This window comes from Dryobates pubescens, chromosome 25 (genome assembly GCF_014839835.1).
Source record: "Dryobates pubescens isolate bDryPub1 chromosome 25, bDryPub1.pri, whole genome shotgun sequence".
Taxonomy (NCBI): Eukaryota; Metazoa; Chordata; class Aves; order Piciformes; family Picidae; genus Dryobates; species Dryobates pubescens.
This window is the reverse complement of record NC_071636.1, coordinates 10,363,998-10,384,456: the sequence shown is the minus strand read 5'-3', so window position 1 is coordinate 10,384,456 and position 20,459 is coordinate 10,363,998. Positions and strand designations below refer to the sequence as shown.

Sequence of the window (20,459 nt, the reverse complement as noted above, 5' to 3'; positions counted from 1 at the left end):
AGATGTGCTGAATCTACTCTTTTCACAGACGGTAATTCAAGTTTGGCGTTACAGTGCAGCCCAAACTTTACAATGGACATTACTCATATGAATGGAACTAGTTACCAGTTTATGCTGACACCTTGATCAGGAAAGTAACACTGCCAAGAAAGGTCAAAAAATGTGACAACCTCTCTGAAATTTCTTGCCGAATTGTGCAAGATAAAGTTTTCAGAGGAATGTTAAAATAATTTAAGAAGGACATTTATTATTCTTTCACCTAATTGTGATACATTTGCCTTCTTTAGTTCTTTTCATTTCAATTTTACTTGCAGACAGAAGTGTGTGCTATGCATTATTAAGTGCTCCTCTACTCGTGATAGGCTCATTTCTGTGCCTGTACTTGGTAAGCACTACTGTATATTTTTCAGCCGGATATATGCGGCCTCTGTGTATGAGAGCTGTAAAGAGAAATATACTATGCATTTATTTTTTCCATTAGTATAAAGTTTTCACTGGGGTATAGGAAGACATAGCTTGATTTTTACTGTGTTTTCCTTTATTTAATAGAAATATTGCTTGGCTTTGTTATTGGCACAAAACATGCGACTTCAACAGATTGCTGGAACACTGTCATGAGGGAAACATTCTTTCACTGGTTGTCTTCTGCCTCTGGTCAGTAATGAATGCTGCTGGTACCTGCACGCTGGAAATTGCTCAGGGACATTACCTTCTTACAGTCTAATGAACACAGGATAGCAACTTTACTTAAACTTAATCTCACCATAGTACAGTGATGAGCTAATTGATCTGCACCGTAAAAGACTGAAAATCATTAAGTGCTTGAAGTGATGATGTGAATTGAGCTGCATTTTATTCAAGAGACACTGTCCCTGAAACAAAGCCCCTATGGTGTGTAGCTTTGATTAGATTCTTTGTCTTCAGCCATTGTTTTCTTTTAGTTCACTGACTTCTTATGAATGCAGAATACTAATGCTAAGAGGCCATCCTAGTTAAGGTTGAAGCAGAGGGGAGTTGTTGGTTTCTGGATCTTCACTGTGCTTTCCCATAGTTTTAGGTTTGAGATTTAAAAACTGTTCAGATTTGATTTGTGATGGGATTTCTTACATTCTCTGGGGATGCAGCGATCAAACACTGGCAAGCCTAGAAAAATTCCATTGTTTGGAGCTGCACTTAAATCAGATCATAAATTATATAAATAGTGTAAGATGTGGAGAAATGACTCCGAGTATGATCATGGAGCACTGTCAGCTCTAACGTTCTGCTTGTCTGATTTTGATCTTCCCTTATGCCAACTAAGCTTTTGAATTAGTGGATTCACTCTCGGCTTTCTTGGAATAAATTTAGCCACAGCCAAGCTGCATGGCACTGAATGGCACTGAGATCTCTTGTCACGAAAGTCACAGGCAGGACAAGTAGCTTCAAAAGCAGTATTATTAAAGGAGTTGTGCTTTGCTTTACTTTTCACAGTCTTCACTGACAAAAAGCAGACTGCTGGTTGTGTAGATAAGACGGAGTGATAGCGACTGGTTTGGATTTCTTCTCCCATGCAAGACTATACTTTGGATAATGATTTAATTCTGCATATTACTTAGCATGTTTATGATGGGAGTGTTTGTGTATATATATGTACATGCACACCCCAGGAGCTGATGCTCAGCAAATCTACAGTGCTTACTAAAGAAAAGAATGTATTTCACATTTGCCTTATTGGTGAATGTTATGGAATTATTTTAAAGACAACATAAATACTTCTGCACTACTTTGTTGTGGTCTTTTAATTGTCTGTCACTCCAGAACAGGAAATGGGCAGTATTAGAACTCCTGTAGGTCCAATATCTGCGCTATCTCCTATCGTATGGTACACAATACCTAAGACTCCTATCTGTCCTGATGAAGTTGAATATCTTTACAATTCATATCAGAGCTTTAGCTAATACCAAATGTACCACATTTTTTTTTCTTTTCTCACTTATCTTCTGATGAAATCCTAGTAGAGCCAGCTGAAAATCATTATTCTAGCGCTTAGTGTAGAGTTTAGTGAGGCACAACTGAAACCATTCTTCAGAGATCTTAGTGTCCTCAGATATTTGGTGAGCTGTTAACTCATCATGAGCAGTAGTCAAATATTTCCTCTTCCTTTTTACAAGCTTATGAGAATTTTTGGTCATTACTACTTCTTTCTTCCCCTCCTAGAGTAATGAGAAACCTTTCCTCCTCAGGTTTCTCAATCAGCCTGCACACCAATTAAGCTAATTGGCAGCATATTTGATACACTCCCTAATTACAGCTGTGGAAATTTTCAGAGAAAACCTTTCTGCAATTTTTCCTTCAATCAGAAACTAAAAAGCAATAAACCCCCCACTGCTATTCCTTGGTAGGACTGTTAAAATGCTTTGAGAAGAACTTAGTGACTCCTTGATCTTTTTGGTTTCTGTGGTTGCTTAGTACCATTTCAGGGAGAAGGCAGATGCTTCCAAAGAATTTCCTCACTGGAGATTTTCTGATGAATAAGTTCAGGCAGGCAGTGATGTCAGGAAAAGCATTACTGGAGCATGAGGTATTCTGAGTACTGCAAGAGCATAAAAGCTTATAAAATGCTCTCAGAAATAAAATTAACCTAGAGCAGCCTTGGGGTCTTGCTAAGTCATGCCATTAGCTAAACCATCCCCTGGTGTGGGTTCTAATTAAATACAGAGCTCCTCCTTGCACTTCCCCTCTTTATTCAGAGAGCACCTAGTGGTCTCTGGTGGTCTCTGTTACAATAACTTTGAAAGGATGACATGTTATGTAAAGGCTGCAAATCCTGTTTACGATGAATGTAAGTTGTTGGGGTTTTGTTTGTGGATTTGTTGGCTGGTTTTGTTGCTTGGTTGGATTTTTTGGGGGAGGTGGGGAGTTTTTGTCATGGTATCCTAGGTTAACACAGCCTGCTCTCACAAGCTCTTCTCCAGTACATCTGTGGGAGGGAAGGTAACACAAAAAAACCTCTGGGGTGAGACAGTTTTACTGGAAATGATCCAATGCACACTTACTTTAGCCTGTTTGCAAGAAAGTGCAGCAAAACGCAGAAGCAGAAGTAGAAGCCAGCAATAAAAATAGTTTTCCCCACCCAAGCATGTAGAAGCCAGCCCAGCCGAAAAGACCAACCCTCCCCCCCCCCCCCCCCCCCGCCAACCTGGAAGCAGTAACAGTTGAGAGGAAGCCTCTCATGTTACAATCTGAACTTCAAGCCCTGTAATACTTTGCTCCAGTCAGCACTTGCATTTTGAAGCTGGCACGATGGCAGCATGGTGTTGAATATCAGCAGCAGTTTCAACTCAACTCATGACCTCTGGTTTAGTGGGGAGAGGAGATTTCTAATTACTTGTTTCAAAGTATTAGTAATAACTAGTAATATACCACCTAATGTTACAAAGAAGACCTGATCCAGTCTGGACTATGAACAAAACTGACTTTATGGTTTTGCTTGTTTGTTTTTTAATTTTCAACATAAAATGGAAGGGGGAAAAGGTTGCATCTTCTATTTTAATTTCTTATTTCCTGTGGATTGCTTGGTTTATTCATGACCCCTTTCCATCTAGCATTATTTCAGCTGAGCTGCCTTGACTTATTTATCAGTTTCCCAAGTGCAGTTACTAGATCTAGTCTTCTTACAAAGAAGTAATTTGTTGCCTTATGACTAGAGGGGGATAACACTTGAGCAGGGACACACATAAAGAGAGGAAGACAATGACTTCTAACACTGTAGAAATGTCAGACCATGACCTTTAAAAAGACTGAAAGAAACCAGAGGGCATAAGCCCCTAAGGGAGGCTTCTGCATGAAGGAGGGTGGGAGTTGACTATTTTTGTATCTTATGAAAAAAGGTGATATATTGCTGCCTTTGGTTATTCAGTCTATGGAATCATGCATGTTCCTAAGCAGAGATCACTGAGAAACAAGGAGAGTCACCTTATCAGGAAGTAGAATTGAAATGAAGTGCATGTTGTGCTTGTGCATCTTCTTAATGCAAATGATTTTAAACATTCTGGAGGCGTCTGTACTTCAAAATCAACCAAACAAAAAGCAACAAGAAAGAAAGAGAACAGTTTCCTCCCCAAACAGAAACACAGGTGTTGTGCAGATAAACAGATCTGAAAGCTTTAGCTTAAAGGAGGGTGCTGGTGATGGTATTTACAGTGTGTCTCCGCTCTGCGTCCTAGCGTTTTTCAGAATCCCTCTGTGGGTCCTGATGTGGTCAGAATTCAAGGTACTAGCGGATTTTAGGTGCTTTAGGGAAGAAAAAAGGTGGAAAAATGGTAATAAAAGCGGTGAGATACCCCAGGTATAATGCATTTCCCTTTGTTCGTTTGTATTGTGCTGTCAGACAGAATTTAGTTCTTTTGTGCTGAGGCAGGAGCTGCACGGACTAGGACCAGGTCTGTAACTTTGTGACACAGACTCCAGCACTGCAAATTCTCCTGGGTGCTCTGTGCACTTTATCTGATGAACTTTCTACAGAGAACATTTCTTCTTTTATTTTATCTTCCTTTTCTCTCTCTTTTTTTTTTTTTTTTTTTCTTTTTCCTGTAGAGTAGATGAGATTCTTTGCTTATTGGAAGTACCTCCTCTCGTGATATTCACAGTGAATCTGATTTGTTTGTTGCCTTCAGGCAGCATAGTGAGGTAGCAAAATAAAGAAGATATGGAAAGTTCATCACTTTCAATGACTGGTACCAGTAATGCTCCCTGCTGTTTATACAATTTAAAGCCCTCCAATCTTAAATTTTGTATGTGGCAGCTCTGTGAACCACGTGTAATTTGGGACACCACTCCTAACATGCCATTTTAATGCTTTTACTTTCCTTCACTTTCAATGGTTTGTCTTGGTTGATTTATTCCTGGATATTTCCTAAAGTGCCAAGGAAGTGTATGTCTGTATGTTCTGTGATTTGTCCGAGCAACTCAAACTAGCGACCAAGGAAGGGGTCACAAGTTTTTCTAGACTGAACGTCTGGGTATGTAAAGAAGCTTAGCTTAACTTGTAAAACAAGAATAGTGACACAGACTAAGCAATCAGAATTTTTCTGTTCAGTCTTCATTATGTATTTGTTGTCTCCCAAATACAGGTTTAATCCTTATCTTTGCTGTGTGATAACATGACAGTTGGTAGTGATTTGTGGATTATGGTAACTAGGCAGAGAAATATTTACTCAACTCTTTACACCACTTGTCTACCAATTTGATTATTATCCAAATAGGACAAAGAAAGGTAGCTGGTACATTAAAAAATTATTCCCTATGAATGGCTAATGTCAATCTTTAAATGACCTGCCTGTAGTGCAGATGTACCAGATTAAAACCAAAACAAAACCCAGACATTCCAATACTTTTTACTTTTGGGTTTAGTAGAAAGGCCGTGGATTAAAATGGACACACAGGGTAGCTTTCCTGTGGAATTAATATTTAAATTGTAAGATAGTTTGAAAGGTTGGAAGACTTAGATTTTTTTGTTGTTGTTTGTTTAACTTTTAAAGGGTTCCAGAATTCTTTCTTAAGGTGTTATTAGGTCTTTTAAATTTTGGTGTGTTTTGGTTTTGCTTCCCTTTTGCAGTGATGGGATTTGAAAAAGGAAATTCCTTTTGGATTGACCTGAGAGAATTGGGGGTTTTGGGGTTTGATTAGCTTAGCTGGGGAGCTAAAAAAAATCAGTTATTTGCACAGATTTGGAATAAAATGTACTGAACTGTGGCATCACTTCTATGAATTAATCTTGGTGAATAATATGCAGTGGCCAGTGCATGCTCCAAATGCAACTTAAATTGGGTAATGCCTTTCTACTGGTTTTCTGCTTACAGACAAATCCTACCATCTGTCTTGCTCTACCTAGTAGATACTGCTCTTTATTCTGTAGACATTCAATTAGAGAACTTCATCTCTTAATCTGTTATTTACAAGCAGTGATGTGAAGCATAAGCCAATTGTACAACTGTAGAATCCATTTGGCACAGACTTAATATATACGACTTGATATGTTTGCTTGCTGTAGAATTTGCTCTTGACTGCACACAAATGTAGACACTAAGAATGAATGAAACCTTTCCAAATGTGCATATGGATTCACATGTGCAAATATGCACAGAGACACTCATGAGGATAATTGTTTTGAACGCTCAGAGAACCCGCCTCTAAGAGCTCGCTATGATGGTGACTTCAATTTGTGCTTTTTAAGAGTGTGAATACCTGCTTGGCAGAAAGTATGTCTGTAATTTGTTTTAAATGTAGGATTATTGCTTCTGAGCTTTCTATTGTATGGTTGTTTTTTTTTCACCAGTGCTTCTGAAATCCTTTGTTCAAAGCTTCTCAGTGGGACTAGAATGCAAAACTATTCATGTCCAAGTTGCAGGGATTTTTAAGTATCCAAGATAATTACAGGGTAGGGGAAAATGATTTTGAGCTCTCAGTGCTGCTTGTACAGCTCCCCTGTAGACTTTATTGCTGCTGAATTTCAAACATCCTCCACATTCTCCACGAAGAACTTTTCTGAAATTAAATAGCTAGAGTTCTTAGCTTCGTGTGCCTCGGTGTCCTCCTCAGAGGAGTCTGTCTGTGACACCCAGGCATAACATTCCAATTTCTAGTCAGGCTTCAAGAAAACGAGGTATTTAGCTGAGGCAGATTTTAATTTGACCTTTAGAATCTGCAAGGAGATGTGAAAATGGCTCAAAATTGACAGAACAAATTCCCAAAGAAGTGGCAAAGAAAACATTAGGGCCTTTCAGGCTGAAAAAGAAGAGTTCTAGCTTATCTTTCTATTTTTAGGTGTTTACAGAGTGTCAAACACTGTAGTGTCTCTATTGGCATCAGCTTACCTAGAAACCACTTTTAAATAGGTATGGGAAAGAAGAGAGAGAGGATGATTTGAAAAGGTGGGGTAAGTTTCTGGACTAAGACTTTGGCAATTTGCACAAGCAAAGAGCTTTCCCTAGATTTAGCTAAATGAATCCTAGGTCAATTCAGGAGTGCACGCCCTTTGGGGAATGCTGGGGTAAGGATAAAAATATGGAGCTATCAAATTATAATTTTTATACTCCACTGTTCTATTACCCATTTGAGAAAGTTGGGAGAATAACATACTGGTTTGGGGGTTTTTATTTTGGTTTGGTTTTGTGTTTTTTTCCCAGAGCAAGAACAGAAATAATTTTGAAGATACATTAGTATGCCATGTGTCTGTAAAATATGTTCCTGAAGAGGCAAAACATTTCATTACTAAATAAACTGTCAAGTTACAAACTGACATTGGGTGTTTGCTTTTTTAATAATAATTGACAACTCTGTAGAACAGACAGTTGGAATTCCAGAGGTATTTAAATTCTGAGAAGATACATATGATGTATTTTTAAAGTACTTGACCCTGTTAGTGACTTGCAATAAAAATCTACTCGTGTCTTTAAGGTTTAAATAGAGTTGAAAAATTAACTCCTGAATAAATCAGCACTCCTCAAGGATTCATAATCTCTCTTGTACTGGAAAAATACATTTTTTTCAAAGCTTTGTATTTGTGATTCAGCAAGGGCTTGGAGCTGATGCAGGTTTCAGTATGATGATGACTCTAGGAGTTGCTAGACAATCTGGAATGATCCAGAAGCCCCTTGCCACTAGAAGGAATTGGTCCCTTGCTCCACCATCATTGGAGGTGTTCAGGAGGAGACTTGACAGGGTGCTTGGTTGCATGGTTTAGTTGGTTGGGTGGTGTTGGATGATAGGTTGGACACGATGATCTTGAAGGTCTCTTCCAACCTGGTTTATCCTATTCTGTTCTATTGGGGCACTGGTGAGTAATTCTGCACTCCTTATGGACACCTTTGGCACCTCAGTCAGCCTCTTACTGAGCCTATACCATGTGCTAATTCATTAGAAAATGAACCAGGATAAAAGTAGATTATTTCTGCCAATCTAGATGAGTTGAATCACCTCACCTCAAAGAAAAGATGACCACCATATTTGGATAGTGGGGAGAACATGATTGGGAGAACATGATTTTATAACTAAGAGGAATGAGAGAGAGGAGCCACTTAGCAGCAAGTTTTAGACTGGATCATTTCTTCTGCTTGGACCTAATCTAGGAGTGGATTATCAGGGATACCCCTGTGGATGGTAGGGCATCTGAGGTGTAGCTAGCTGCACCCACAACTGGTTTAGTTAGCTCTGCATAACTCTCTTTAGAAGACAGTATGTATTCCTTTTTTCTCTCTGGTATGTGCAGGGAGCGATAGCTACCATGCTTGATGCTGTTACAGATAGCTGAGCATGCTTACAGGCCTGATAGAAGTTTGATGTTGAAATAAGATTCCTGAAAAACTACCTGGTTAGTTATTTTGATGTTTGTGTGCATTTTTGTTTTAGGCTTGTTTGTTTGTTTGTTTTTCTTCTGAGAGACCTTAGCTTCCTACTTAGTTGTCAAGAAGATGAAAAGGATTGGGAGTGTGTCAGGGTTGCAGATGTACCTTGTAGCAAAGAGAAAACTTCATGTGAAGGATGAAAACCTTGTGATTCAGAAGCTAATAAGAACATGTGAAGAAGATTCTTACTCATTTCCATTAATGAGTATAGCCTTTTTATTTGCAGAAAGGTGGGATATCTTAGTGGTTGCTGACAGATTTGGACTGTACGTGTTATTTTAGAACACCTTTTCAGGACAAGAATTAAGCCTTTGTTTCCTTAAATCTACTAAGCAGAAGGAACCTATGGATTGAGGATGCTGTGCATTTCCATGTTCATAGTGTGTCTCTACCAGAGACCATAGTAAAGAATAGAAAGGCACAGGAAGCAGTGTTAATTAGCTTTGGCTGTGTTCCATGCTACCAAAGTTGGATTCTTTCTTGTATCTGTGCTTTTGTGTGTGTATATACATACATATATTCTGCAGTGCTCCCTAGTTTCTGGACTTTACAGCTACAAATACCTGTTAATATCTTCACTCTCTTCTGAGAATACACTCAAATATATTTTTAAGTTGCAGTTTCTTTGATGGATATAACAAGGGTATTTAGTGGAAATACTGCTGATTTTATTGACATTCCTGGAAACTTACTGCATAGTCCAACATTTTGGGTTTGTTTAAATAAGGGGGGGGGGGGGGGGGGAAAATATTTTTATCATATTTTTATCTTGCTAGTGAAAGTAGCAATAGAAGATCAATATCATAATTGGTGGTGGTACAAGTTCAGTGCTAGGCACAGTGCCTACAGCAAGATGTAGAGGCACAGTGTGGATTAGCACATTTTAAATGAATTTTTAAAAAACATACTCTGTAGAGGAAGAGTGATCAGCCAGCAGCCACAAACACTTTTGTGCTGCAGTTCACATTCCACCAGAATTGGATTAGGGTATATAGACATGGCTTGTCTCATAAAAGGCTGGCAGCAGGAGCTGGCCTATTCCTTTTGCTGAGTCAGGTGTTAAGTTAATGCTTAGAATTATTTTTTTTTCACTTCCATCAGTAATGGCCTGGAAGCAGAACTGCAGCCTCCACGCAGTCCCTGGTATCCTTTCAGAAAATTAAGGGGGAGTTTTGCAGATGTTTGAGGTGGAAGCGGCTTGACTTCTGATTGCCTGAGTAGAGTACGTTTAAGCAATATAAGGCTTGTTCAATACACCGTGCTGTATTTATATCTCTGTCATGAGGAATTTGCCAATGGATGTTGGACTCCTGGCACCCTGCACTCCCCCACTGCCCAGTCTTGTTTTCCTTTTGTTGGTTCCTAAACATAATTACTCCAGGAATAATATTTAAGCCAGTTAATACTCCTGGCAAGTATTTCAGCTTTGTAACTTTGTGGGCTCTTCGGAGGGTTGGGATGCACGTGTATGTTTTCAAACCTCTGGAATCTTCATCATTTCTTTCTTCTTCAAGCAGAGGCATAGAAGGGGAGGGTGGACAGAAAGGCAGACACAGACTATTGCCATTGAAGCAATATTGTCTGAGAAGTCTTTCACTATGTTAGACTGTATGGGAAACCCTTTTCTTTCCCTTTCACCGTTAGGGTGCCTTGAGCCATAAGTGGATAGTACCTAACTTAGCATTATTTTTCATTAAAGGGAGCTTCTACCCTTTTAGGATGCATCAAAAATTGGAGAGGGGAAAAAAAATAGCCAAGAGGTAGTGTGTGTCAAGATGGCCCAGTGAGTTAGTGGTGAAAGTTCACTGCTGTAAGCAATGACACATTCAAGGGAGCTGATGCATCTTCTCATGTCTGGTACCTTTTACTCCTTGCATCACATGTAGTTGATGGACTGGGGACAGTCCTCTTTGATTATTGATATTTTGTATCTGCAGTGCCAGAAAAGTTTTTCTAGCCACTCTTTCCCTGGCCCCCAGCAGTTATAACACGGCTGTGGGTTTGGAGTTTTTCCCAGTTTACTTGCTGTAAACTTTGTGATTCCTATCACTATTTTGCCCTTTCATGTTCAGGCTGACATCAGATCTAGTGTGAAACAGTGCCACATCCTTTTATCTTAATACTTTTCTCTGTAATTATTACTTTGCTACTTTTTGAGGTGGGAGCTTGCCTTTGTTATTTGATCTTTCTCTGATCATTTTTGTATCACTTGGTAATATAAAGGTGTATGTGTTCCTCTGTGGCTTTTTTATTTAAATGATTTCTTTATCTGTCTGTCAATGTGAATAATGCAACAACTTCAGGATTGTTCATCTCTCTCCTAATGAATGATGAGGTGTAGTCTGTCCTGACATCAATGATTAATTTACAAAAGTTTCTTCAAACTTCACTAAAATGGGATAGTCAAAGAAAATATTGTGTCATCAGGCTATAGTGCTGTTGTCAAAAAGACCCTATCTGACTGATAGGCCTGTTAAGGTAACTGGAAATACAGTCTGCTCATCTACAAGGATGAGCACCTCAAATAAGAGTTAAAGTATGAAAAGTGCTTGATAAATACGTGACCTTTAATGACCCTTGGAATCAAGTATATAAGGTTATACATATAGGTTATGCATACCAAGGTCAGATGCCTGCTCTGGCTCCAAATGTGGAGGCATGCAAATCCTTTGATGCCATGATACAGCTTTCAAACTTCTCATTTATGGCAGTCCACAAGGAGTTCCTGACAGGTAGACTTGTGAAATTACACCAAGCCAGAAATGAATCTATCACTGCCCTGCTTTTGAAGTATCAAGTAGTGGCTTGTGTTAAGACTGAGGGTTGTTTCTCTGGTGTCAGGTGCTTTGTCTGGTGGAGCAAGAGCTCCATTTCTAGTAGAGCATTTGATGAATGTTTGCAACTTCCAATTTTTTTCTGTAAAATCAAACTTAGAATTTCTGTTTGAAGGATTGTGTGGAGAGACCACACAGTGTAAGCTGAATGTCCCAAGCCCACACTTGGCAGTGTAATTGCTCTGGGATATGCTGACGGTAGGTACGAAGTCTGTCATCTGAATTTACTGCCCCCCTTTAGGTGAAATTAGAAGCGTGAGCCAGAGCCCTTGAAATGCTTAAGTGACAGTGCTCTGAGGTGGGTCTAATGGTATACCATTAGAGATGGAACAGATTTCCTAATTGAGGATTGTTCTGCAGATGTATCATGCAATCATCATTGCATTTGGAGACCCTGATGGGATGAAATTTGTCCTGTATTCAATTAGGAGGTTTTCTTCCTGTCTCACTCAGGTCATGGAAACTTCTTTGTGGAGTTAAAGAAACTGCAAGGTGAACTGCAAGATTGCTCAAGAGGAGCGGTCTAGCAGGAATGGTAACACAGAAGCAAAAGTAATATCCTTTGATGGGCAGGCTCTTACACTTCTTCTTGCAAAAGCATCCAACTTCTCTTTCAGCAAAGCATTAACTGCACAGAAATATTCTCCTGGAGTTTAAGCATGTGTCAGAGTATTTCCTTTCAGGATTTGGCAATTAAAAATTCTTTCTGACTGCTGTAGCAGTGTTTGATAGTTTTCATAAAAAGAATGGTTTGGGAGCGTGTGTTCCTCTTAGAAATGATGGTACAAATTATTTGTCTGCATCTATAGAAAGTTTAATTTGCTTTATTCAGCATCTACTTTGTGACTGTCAATGTATGTTGCGCTCTCTAACAATACTCCAACTTCTTTAAAATTCCCTTACAAGAAATGAATCACCTATTTACAAAGAAGCTCTTCTACATACTCTGTGGCCTTGATGTTCAAGTAATCTTTGCTTTGTAACAAGCTCTGCACTGACATGCACAACTGGAACAAGAGTTGTAATAACTTGGGGAAAAGGTGTGGGGGAGCTGTTGGCAGGTTGGGAACAGCATTGTTCATGGAGAAGAGTGATAATCTCCGATGGATGAAACAGTTACAGGCAGTGCTATAGAGTGATGCAGGCAGAGCAGCCTGAAATGCTTATAAGGAAAAGACTTAAGAAATTGGTGACTTTTGGCTTTGAAGCAGCTTTTCTCTTTAACTTGCTACAGATAAATGCACGACTGTTGGGTTCCAGGGTTCTATTTTTGTTTTCCCATTTGTGACACATTGATTTAGCCTTAGCGCAGTTCTGTTGGTAGTTGCCCTTTAGAGTAATGATTTTTGTTACCAAAAGCATGAGATTTTTTGGGAAATTGTTCTGTCATGGTGTGGCAGCACTGGTAGGAAAGATTGGAGGTCCTGCTGCCAGGTAGGCTGGATTCTTTTATTTCTGTACTGGTGTGGATGACAAATGCTGGTATTCCTTTTCCAAGCATGCAGGCAAAGATTGTTGGGGACTCAGTGCTACAGTGTGAATAGTGACAATAATATGTCATTTGTTATTTTCTGTACAGCTCTGTAACACATAAAGGAGAAATAATGTGATCACTGAACATTTTTTACATGTATTACTGCCTTTGTGAGGAAATAGGCAATTGAAAGAAAAAGATGAGAGTCAGGATAGAACTACTTACCTTTTGGCTGTTACTTTGTGGTATAGACAGAAGCTGAGCATCACACTATGTCTGCTGAAGATGTTATCTGTTTGTGGCAGAGATGCTGAACAAGAGGTTTTCTTTGGTTTTCTTTTTGGCCCATATGATGAAGTAGTGGAAGACTACAGGAAAATCTGTCTGATTTAGTTCTCAAAACCCTTTGTAAGTTGTGTTTTCCAGTTCTTGAAACCTTTTTAACTTGAATTGTAGATTCTTTCAGGCAAATACTGCTTCTTTTGAAGCCTGATTTTGGTTAATGTTGCTGTTAATTGTTGCTGTTGTTAATGTCACAGAAATAAGGAACATTTAACAACATAATTCCCATTATCAATGTTAAAATGAGATGCTAACTAGGGAAGAAAGCCTATACACTTGGATACTTTTGGATACATATATATAATACAACCTAACAGAAAATCAATCTTGCAGCTTTTGGTTTAATTTCTTGTCAGGGAGTATCTCCACATGTAATTTTCCCGGTGCATATCTGTGGGATAGATTCATGTGTTTATAGCATCAAGTCATTAGGATGCTTTCCTGACTCTGTGTTACTGCACAGATTAGATGTGTGGATGTGCGAAAATAGTTTCAAAGGAAACTATCTGCAGCCAGATCCTGGATGGGTTTGCAGGTTTTTGATCATTTGATGCAGTGTGTTTCTTCCTGTGGGCTTCATTTGTTGCCCTTCAATGCATCTGAACTATCAATGTTCTTCACAGCCTGTTGAGCTGTGCTGCTCTGTGCCTCTAGTGCTCCCTCCCTCTGGACTTCTCCTGAGCACCTCTGCAAAGTGTAACCAGTGAACAACTTCATTGCTTTTAAACAAGCAAAAGGAGCAACTGCCACTAAACCTGTTCTGCCTTTCTGTCTGAGATCAAAACTTCCCATCAGGTTGGCACTGTGTCATAAAACTGTTCTCGATAAAGCACAGCACTTAATCAAAAGCTTGAAAATGCAGTGCTAATTGTTTGAAGCAAATTGAAGCTGCTATAAAACTGTCAAAAGGGGGAACAGTAAATCATCCTTGGGAAGCTCAATTTTGTCTATTCATGTGCAAGGGCTGTGTAGAAGGATGCTCAAACTCAAGGAAGACACATGGCAAGCTACCAACAAATTCTGGGGGCCTCAATACAAGAAAGACATTGAACTGTTGGAGCAGGTCCAGAAGAGGGCCAAGAAAATCATCAAAGGGCTGGAGCACCTCCACAGTAGGGACAGGCTGAGAGAGTTGGGGCTGCTCAGCCTGGAGAAGAGAAGTCTCTGGGGAGACCTTTAGTAGCCTTTCCAGTACTAGAAGGGGGCCTACAAGAAAGCTGGGGAGGGACTTTTTACAAGTGATAGGATAGGGGGAATGGATTGAAGCTAGAAGAGGGTCTATTTAGAACAGACATGTGGAAGACATTCCTTACAGTGAGGGTAGTGAGACACTATTACAGGTTGCCCAGGGAAGCTGTGGATACCCCCTGGCAATGTTCAAGGCCAGGTTAGGCAAGGCCTTGAGCAACCTGGTCTAGTGATAGGTGTCCCTGCCCATGGCAGGGAAGTTGGAACTAGGTGGTCTTTGGGGTCCCTTCCAACCTAAACTGTTCTGTGATTCTATGAAATCCTGTAAGATGGAATCCTACTCAAATATTTCTGTAATGCAGTCTTAATTGCCTCTGTATACTGACAGTAGATCATCCCTCTGTTAAGAACTGACTGAGATACACCTGTGGATGGTATTCACTCTGCTTATAGCATAGATCTAAATTGCCTCACTTCTGTGCATTAGTGTATTCAACCATTTAACAAGGTTAAGACTGAAAGGTGTTAATTTTCTGGAAGTGAAAGCCATCTTTGTGATGTTATTTTCAATGTAAAACATTTTTAATGCATAAAAAAAGCTAGCAGAGCAAAAGTGTTCATCAGATTCAAGGAGAATAGCTGAAACTAACTGAAAAGGTAACATTTCTGGTCAGATTGAAAAAGAATCACTTGTCACTGTCCCCTAATCCCCCAAGGCACAGCAAAAAACTTCATCTGTTGAATTACCAGTCTGAGCTTGCAAGTGGTAAGGCAATTTTCTGAAGAAGTTATTCCCTTCAATATGCAAGAAAAAGAAAAATGTTGTTGTTGTTATTTAAATAATGGCATTTTCTAATTGATAGGAAGTGTGTTTTATTTCTTGTGAATGCTGAACAACCGTGGATTGAATAGCTTTAAAAATAAAGAACTGTTAAGGCAGTGAAGTCCCAGGGATCTGACAATATAGAATGAAGTTAGTGGTCTGGCAGATTCCTTCAATTTTCTGAAGCCATGGTCAATAAGTTTGCAATAAAACTGAGCTATGAAGAGTGTTTTTGTCATTGTCTGGGAGTTGTTACATGATTTTTAAAAAATAAAGATTTAATTTTATTTTTTTTCAGCCAGACTGCAGTACAAAATTAATAGCCTAACAAAGAAGGCAGCAGAACCTTTTGGAAGGTAAATGCAGCATGTTTACAGTGTCATGTTCAGGGATATATCATGCACAAGCTTTGGCTGTGTGGGAGGAGACTCTGCTGCTGCCTTCTCGGATTCTTTCGAATTCACTGACCTGCAAAGAATTTGCTTCTTCCATCAATGACAAGGATTTTTAAAACTGTGGCAGGCAGCAGAAGATTTGCTAAAGAGAGAGGAAAGCAAACCACCCTCCTGCAGCATCTCTGCCCAGGTGGCCACCAGCTGAAATCCCCAACAAACCATTCACAGCGTGAGAGGCCAGATACAGAAGTAGTTGAATGGGATTGAGAAATAATAGCTCCTGGTGTAAGCACAGCATCAAAATTAGATTTTATTGGTCTACTTGACTGTTGGGGATCGTATCCTGAATCCAGAGTACTGCAACACCACTCTGCAGTTGTAGTAGGTTGTCTTCACCAGACCTTGCAATGAAGCAATTTATTCTGGTTGAGGGTTAGTCTGTTGAGATTCAGCAGTGCTGAGGCATGGCTTGCTGTGGTCCTCTGGAAGACACCTAGAATGGTAGGGGTTGGAAGGGACCTCTGGAAACTGAAGTCAACCTCCCTGCCAAGGCAGGATCAGTTAGGGCAGGAAATTCAAAGCTGAGTGGATCCCTCTTCATCATATGAATCTATCTTCATATGGATATATTAAACACCTCAAAATTTGTTTGGTACCACGGCTTTTTCCATTGACATAGTGTATGACATTGTGCTGTACATCCACAAAGAACTAGTAAGGATAATCACCGTACTGCACTCTTGCACTCGGGTGTTCTGCAGTCACATTCTTCAAGTGAGAAGCCTTCAGATATAGTGGTACAGTAAAGATAAATTAGAATAGAATTAACCAATTTGGAAAAGACCTTCCAGATCGTCAAGTCCAACCTATCACCCAACGCCATCTAATCAACTAAACCATGGCACTAAGTGACCCATCCAGTCTCTTCTTAAACACCTCCAGTGATGGCGACTCAACCACCACCCTGGACAGCACATTCCAGTGGCCAATCACTCTTTCTATGAAGAATTTCTTCCTAACAGCCAGTCTAAACCTCCCCTGGTGCAGCTTGAGACTGTGTCCTCTTGTTCTGGTGCTGGTTGCCTGGGAGAAGAGACCAACCCCCACCTGGCTACAACCTCCCTTCTCGTAGTTATAGAGAGCAATAAGGTCTCCCCTGAGTCTCTCCTCCAAGCTAAGCAACCCCAGCTCCCTCAGCCTCTCCTCACAGGGTTGTGCTCCAAACCCCTCGCCAGCTTTGTTACCCTTCTCTAGACACATTTGAGTGAGTGACTCAACATCTTTCCTAAACTGAGGGGCCCAGAACTGGACACAGTACTCAAGATGTGGCCTAAGCAGTGTTGAGTACAGGGGCAGAATGACCTCCCTTCTCCTGCTGGCCACACTATTTCTGATACAGCCAGGATGCCATTGGCCTTCTTGGCCACCTGGGCACACTGCAGAATTGCAATTCTTGAATTTAACTGTGTATTTTCATTCTGATGCTGTTTCTAACAGCGCTTCACTTATCCATCCTTTATTTTGTTTGATATATTTAAACTGAGAGATTCTCTGTGTGATTCTTGCCTTATTTATTCAGGTGGGGTATTCCTGTGGAATTTTGATTACGGTGATAGAAAGCAGATGTAATATTCAAGGTAGATGATGTGACTTAAATCTTTAAAACACCCCTTTTATGCTTGGTCATCTCCAATAACACACAAAATTGCAATCTTATGCAGTTCTACCTTTGTAAAAAAAGAAGCAAATTTGTACAGAAATCATCGTGACTGCCGTTGATGATGCTGATAGTTGGCTTTGGGTTTAATTTCCTGTCTTTCAAAATCCTTAATAAACTTTCATGGTCAAAAATCCAGATGTTACTGCACAGTTCAATGTAGTTTTGGAGATTTCTTCCTTTTCTTTTTCTTTTTTCTTTTCTGTTTGTGCTGGTTACAACTGTCTCCAGATAAAAATGTAAAATTGTTTGAATTTTTGGCCTCTGGCTGTTTGGAAAGCTGCTTCCAGCAGAAGCCAATTCATATTCAGTGTGTGTCCACAGCTTGATGATAGGGGAAAGTGCAACAGCAAGCAGAACAATTTGCCATTGCCCAAAAATTTAAAAGCCAATGGACTTTCCTTGATCTGGGGAGATTGTTTCCTTTTTTAAATAGGCAGTTCACCTTCTGTGGTGGTGGTGATTTTTTTTGTTTTCTTTTGGGTTTGTTGTTTATTGTTTGTTTGTTTGTTAACCCCATTCCAAAGATTTACAGACTCTGAGGAACATTGTCCTGTGGAGATGGGAAATACAGAGGCAACATTTTAAATCCCTTAGATAATTAAGCACTAAAATAAATGATGAAAAAATTATGAGGTGAAACACTCTGTTAGTTTTAATATAAAAATAATGCACTTCTCCCTGCAGAATGCAAAGGAGGGAGCTGCAATCAAAATAAGGGAAATAAAAAATTGAATAGCCTGAGCTTTTTGCCTCTCTCTAAGTTGCCTCCTTGATGCTTGACTGTGTTTAATGGTGCTTTGCCAAGCTGTTGGGAGGAGTACAAAATGAGTGTAGAATTTATAAATGGGACATTAGATGGAGGAACAATGTCATGGGCTGGGCGATCTGAGCCATACAACAGCAGAACAGACTTTGCCTTAGGGCTGGAGAGGAGAGATGTATCCCTGCAACTCTAAGTACTAGCAAAGCCATTTAAAGTTGTTAGAAATCTTTGTTGGGGGATTATCTAGAAAAAGGGTCTTAAACTTTATCTGCTTTTTGGGAGTATCTGGAGAGAGAACGGGAACTGAATGCTGAAAAGACCAAGCTTAAAACAAAGGGTGTTTTTGCATTTAAAGAAGTTCTACAGTTTACTCTTCATTGGAAACAAGCAGAAAAGCTGATTGTGACATCCTCCAAGTTCAATGTAAGCTAAATTTCCCACCTCTAGTGATCTAGTGACTAAAGCTTCTATTGCTGTTGCAATTTACACGCTCATATCAGAATTGATTTCTGATTCTAGATAAGGTTTAAGAGTTGACATCAATTAACATTTTAAAAGTAAGGTTTTATTGTAGTTGTTTATAGGGAGAGGAGTTTCAGTTTTTCAGGATGGAGAGATGGGTTTCCAAAACTCAAACTCTTCTCTGCAATCCTTTCTTCTTGACCTCTTCCATTCTGAGATTGGTTCCTTCTAACAGCTGAGCAATGGCCACCATTATCTGGGGTTTGGTTGTGGTTTGGTTTGTTTAGGTTTTTTGGGGGGGGGGGGGTTGCTGGTTTTTTGTCTGGGGGTTTTGGGTTTTTTGTTTGTTTTGTTTTGATAGCCAACTAGGTTTGCCTTTCCATGCAGAGAGTTCTTTGCTCCAGTTCTCCAGTTTACTGTTTTGCATTATGTTCGTGCCTGGTGACCTTAGCTGAGATCACAGCCTTCTTATTGTAGGTGATATACATAGTAAGACAAGTCTGTTGCATTTGCATTCTACACAGACAAAGGATGAGGGGAAATATCATAATACTCCTATGTTGAAGGTAGAACAGCAGCACAGGAAAAGCAACTTATTTGAGACTGGACAAATCTAAGGCAGATCTGCATTAACTAGTTTGTTGTGGAGCTGCCATGATTAACATGCTGATTATGGGTATCATCAGTGTGGCTTCCCTTTCTGCAAAGGTGGTTTCCCCTTTTGGGTTATACAGCCCACAAGTAGATAGAAAGATTGTTGCTGTAAGTAATTTTGCAAGTTGTTTTTGGTCTATGCTTGCAGTTTGAAATTAGAGGGTTTTAGGAAATACCTATACTTTTCCATAGGATTTGAAGTTAAGCCTCTTCTGTTCTAGGATTTGCAATGCCTTTCAGTATTTAAATAGCAGATAGATGGTTAAGAGTAATGGCCATCAGTTTAGGCTACCATAGTGCTTGATGAACAAATAAATATTTATGTGAAATGCCACCATTCACCCCCCCCAAAAAACCCAAACAACCAAACAAAACACAAATCACCAAAACCCAACAACCAAACAAAAATTATTAATGAAGCATTTGTGAACTAAATCTTGGGACACTGGGTTGCCTATGAATGCCATCTGTGATGACCCTTTGACTCCTCTCTGAATTAGGGTAAATACTTGAATTTGCTATGGAAAAAAACACAGTTTATTTCTCAGTATCACTAAGGTTGGAAGAGACCTCAAAGATCAAGTCCAACCTGTCACCACAGACCTCATGACTAGACCACGGCACCAAGTGCCACATCCAATCCCCTCTTGAACACCTCCAGGGATGGTGACTCCACCACCTCCCTGGGCAGCCCATTCCAATGACGAACGACTCGCTCTGTGAAGAACCTTCTCCTCACCTCGAGCCTAAACTTCCCCTGGCGCAGCTTTGGGTGTAAAGACATGAGCACAAAGGTGCAGTGTTCAAACAGAAGGAGGTCATATTTTATTTGCATCTGCATTTTTTTAATGTGTTAGTATGTCTTTTCTCTTTAGGACTGACAGTTCCTAGAAAGGATGGAGGGCTTGTTCTTTAATACGATAGCCTGCCTCAGGTAATTGCTCGATGGCACAGTTAAAATAGATATCTTGCAGTAAGAGAGGCTCAGTGTCATTGAAAATGTTCTTTCAGTGTGCAGTGATGTACAGCCTACAGATAATGCAGTTGTACTAAGGAACAATGTAGGATAAGGCAACAGAGTGGATAAATCCTGATGGTTATTTACAGAAAACCTCTCTTTTCCTAGATGAAGTGAAATAGAAGGGACTATAAATTGGATGCAAATAAAGCTCTCTTTGAAATCATCTAGTGCCAGAGTCTTGGTTATTGTGCTAACTATTCTTAAAGTGAAATTCAGTCTCATGCAGGAAACCACTTAAAGTCTGTGTATTGCTTGAGAGTGCTAAAAAGAAAGTTGAACTCCTAAGTAATACATGTGCAGCATTTGATGCAAAATCATTCCATTGGCTCCCTGTGCAGGTGCAGCTTGCTGTAGAGATCAAACTCCTTTTTTAAATGTGCCTCTGCAGTGATCTTATAT

General features: G+C 39.7%; 1 protein-coding gene across 2 annotated transcripts in view; it reads left to right on the top strand.

Moving 5' to 3' along the window:
• TMEM132D (transmembrane protein 132D) overlaps positions 1-20,459 on the top strand; it is a 283,554-nt gene that overhangs the window by 44,268 nt on the left and 218,827 nt on the right. The gene's annotated exons all lie outside the window — the stretch shown is intronic.